The sequence below is a fragment of the Mesocricetus auratus genome, unplaced genomic scaffold, assembly GCF_017639785.1.
Source record: "Mesocricetus auratus isolate SY011 unplaced genomic scaffold, BCM_Maur_2.0 Super-Scaffold_100676, whole genome shotgun sequence".
Lineage (NCBI taxonomy): Eukaryota > Metazoa > Chordata > Mammalia > Rodentia > Cricetidae > Mesocricetus > Mesocricetus auratus.
Genome location: NW_024429266.1, coordinates 39,697,226 through 39,701,404, shown reverse-complemented (window position 1 = coordinate 39,701,404; position 4,179 = coordinate 39,697,226).

The following is a 4,179-nucleotide window of genomic DNA, read 5'->3' as shown; positions in this document are numbered from 1 at the left end:
GCTGAGTTTCTGACTGGGCTCACTGCACTGTTCAGTAATTTAGAAAATTTTCACAGGTATCTCTTGGAAATTTGAACATATTCTGAAAGTCATCCTTTTTTTTATGGTACTAAGGATTAGGCCTGGAGGCTCAGGCTCTCAAGTAGCTGGAATGCAAGCATGTACCAAGTACCCAACTTAGCATTTACTCTTCTTAATAACATCTCTACTGGTTCGTGGTGCTTGGTCTTGTATATAACTACTGTATGTAATAAAGCTGGAGACTGACCCTGTATAAAGATAGTTAAGAATAGTGAATGTTCTTCTAGGTGACTCACTTAAAACATACTTCTAAAATATTTTCCTACTTTTGAGAAATCACACTTCTCATTTTTCTTGCAGCTTTTGAGAAATTCAGTACTTGCCTGCCCTGCTACAAAACTATATTTTTTACAAGTTTATATTCTAAATGACTAAACTTCAGAATAAGATTTTTGTTAAAATAACTGAGACCATTGTTATAATAATGCCCACAAATATGAAATCCTGGAGATTGTATTACAAATTAAACACTTTAGGTGTTCCTTGGGTACCTCACTTAATGCATACACCAGTGTCCATTAGGTTAGTTGTCTCATCACTCAGAAGTAAAATTTGCCATCTCAAGAGAGGCACGGAACTGGAGAAACAGCTCAGCAATTAAGAGCACTTGTTGTTCTTGCAGAAGACCAAGATTCTATTCCCAGCGCCCCCATGGAAGCTCACAACCATCCGTAACTCTAGTTCCTGAGGACCTGGCACCCTCTTCTGAACTTCTCAAGGGCACCATATACAAGGTGGTTGGCAAGGTTGGGTTTGTTTTTGATATATATATATATATACATACATTTTTGTGTACGTAGCACAGACTACCATAACGTTAAGATTAGGAAGGGAAAAAAAAATCTTGTTTCCGTTAGTAAATATTCTTATATAATTTGAATACTTTAGATGAAAAGACTTGATACAAAGTTTAGGACTCTAAAGGACTGAATCCACATCTACCTGTAAGTATGCCTTAGGGGAAGCCTGGGAGAGAACACTTTAAACAGAAAGTACAAGGAGAAAACTGGGTGGTGAGGAAAGAATTAGAGGAAATATAGATTAACTTGGCAGAAGTAAAGCAGAGGGGGGGAGGAGAATGCTATACAGCCATCTAACACACTCCCAAAGGATACCCCTATCCCCACCCCCTCATGTGGCCCTTCAACAAATACAATGCATTTTGGTCAAATTCAGGGTGAGGTAAGATGCAGGTTAGCTTTGACCCACAGATTTTGTCAATTTTAGTTACAAATGTATATAAAGCAACTTTTTAAAAAATTGTTTAATTACTATGGACCAAATTATCAAACAAGCAGCCACCTATCTGATTCAATACATATTTTGTTAAACTGAATATTTTAATCTCAAATTTTGCTGGGTATACATTAGCCTGATTATACTGAGCAGTGCTGTACAATGTTATGTAAAAAGCCACATTCGGTGGTGGTGGGGTGTTCTTGGTTTTGTTTTCTGGGTTTCTGTTTGTTTTGTTCTGGAAACAGGGTCTGACTATCGCTGACTAACCTGGACCGCACTGTGTAGACCAGGCTGGTTTCAAATTCAGAGGTCCTCCAGCCTCTGCCTTTTGAGTGTGGGGATGACAGGTTTGTGCTACCATGCCTTGCTTTAAGAGCCTAGACTAAGTCTGACATAGAAGCATGGGGTTTACCATCATCTCAAATATAGTTAAGTAATATATTAGATTTACATATAAAACCAGATTTTCAAAAGAAATAATTAAAAGTTTATAGGGAGTACTTTGACACTGTGATTAGGCACTATATCAACCTAAAGAGAAAATACTTTCCCTGTGTCAGAGACTGAGCAGTTAAGAGCATATGCTCTTGTAGAGGATCTGCCTTTGGTTCCAGCCCCTACCTGGTACACACAACTATTCATAGCTCTAGTTTTAGGGAAACCAGTGCCTTCTGACTTCCCTGGACACCAGGCATGCTAATGGTTAAGTACATTGATGAAAGCAAAACACTCAAGTACATTTTAAAAAGGTTTTTAAATGTCCTGTAAAATAGTAATAGCATAAGCAACTTGGTCCCTGTAAGATATTCATTTTAGATACTGTGTTTGAGATGTTTGCTACATTGTAAAGTAATGTAACCATCCCTTATTAAAATTTAAGAAAGCAGGTTGGAGGTGTAGCTCAGTAGCCCGCCATTTACAAAGCCATGACTCAATCCCCAGAACTGCAAATAAACAAACAAACTAGCATGTGGACAATGCTAGCAGCTTATGCTCATACACTAACCACAAAAATGGTAGAAGATGTATCCAAAGGTTGTTTTCAGGGCCACCATTGATGAACATGGGCCAGAATTCTACTTACTATACAGACTTCTAAAAACTAGCTCTAGTTCCAGGAATTTAGGATAACTCCAGAGTAGCTGAATACTATCAACGGCATGAGGATTTCTGTTTACACTGTATAATTTCTCTGCTAAAGAGCTGCAGGTGACTGAACTGCTGACTGAAATATGCCTAAGACTTGAGATGTTTTCAGGATCCTTTTCCAAAGGACTTGGAGAAAATACTAAAATAAGGCCTGAGTGAATGGTCAGTACTCTGGCCTAAGTCACATCTACATTTTTCAGGTATGTGACTCAAATAGGATTGAGAAATTGGTTTACTCCTATAGATCACTTGATAATTAACCAAGTCCCAACCATGCATTAGGTCTACTGGCAATCCTGTATGTATTGCTGCCTATTAAATAACCATACCCACTCTTCTAGTCTAGCAGTTACAAATAGTCTGGTCTACAAAGAGAGCTCCAGGACAGCCAGGGCTGTCACACAGAGAAATGATTGCTTGGTTTTTTTTGTTTGTTTGTTTGTTTTTGTTTTTCTAGACAGTGTTTCTCTGTGTAGCTTACACCAGGCTGACCTCAAACTCACAGAGATCCGCCTCTGCCTCCCGAGTGCTAGGATTAAAGGTGTGTGCCATCCCTTCCCCCCTCAGGCCCCTGGCTGCCCCCCCATTGTTTGTATTTATGCAAGAAAATATGTCTTTACAAAAATGATACAATCTTTTTTAAAAAATTTTAAGATTCATTTTATTATGTATACAGTGTTCTACCTACCCACCAGAAGAGGGCACCAGATCTTATCATAGATGGTAGTGAATCACCATATGGTTGCTGGGAATTAAACGCAGGACCTTTGAAAGAGCAGCCATCTTAACCTCTGAGCCATCTCCAGCCCCAAAAATGATATAATCTTTAATAATTCTTATTACTCCCATTTCACAGAGACAGGAAATAAGGCAAAATACAATGCAATAGGTTTCTCAAGTGCTACTCCCAAATTGTCAAGCACATGAGCCTTCCAAAGCCTACGGAGACCCTGTGCTTTTATCTATGATAATCTCATTACTTCAGATTCACAAAATAAAAGTGCTGAATTGACCACAGGCAGTTTGACAGAAACTTGTGGAACAGAATTGGGATATTAACTGCTACCTACTATGCATTCTCCATTTATAAGCCTCCTAATCACATGTTTTATATTCAATAATGTATTATTATTTTCTATGAATGGAATAGGGATACAAGGAACATACTTAAACATAATAAAGGCAACATACAGTAAGCCAACAGCCAACATCAAACTAAATGGAAAAAACACTCAAAGCAATCCCACTGAAATCAGGAACAAGACAAGGCTGTCTACTCTCTCCATATCTATTCAACACAGTACTCGAAGTTCTAGCTAGAGCAATAAGACAACAAAAGTTATACAAAGTTATACAAATTGGAAAAGAAGTCAAACTATCAATATTTGCTGATATGATAGTTTACATAATTGACCCCAAAATTCTACCAGAGAACTCCCACAACTGACAGACACCTTTAGTAATGTAGCAGGGTACATAAGATTAACTCAAAAAAGTTGCCAGGTAGGATCAACATAATAAAAATGGCAATCTTGCCAAAAGCAATGTACAGATTCAATGCAATCCCCATCAAAATCTCAGCACAATTCTTCACAGACCTTGAAAAAGCAATACTCAACTTCATATGGGGAAAAAAAAACCTGGTTAGCCAAAACAATCCTATACAATAAAGGATCATCTGGGGGCAACACTACCCCTGACTTCAAGCTC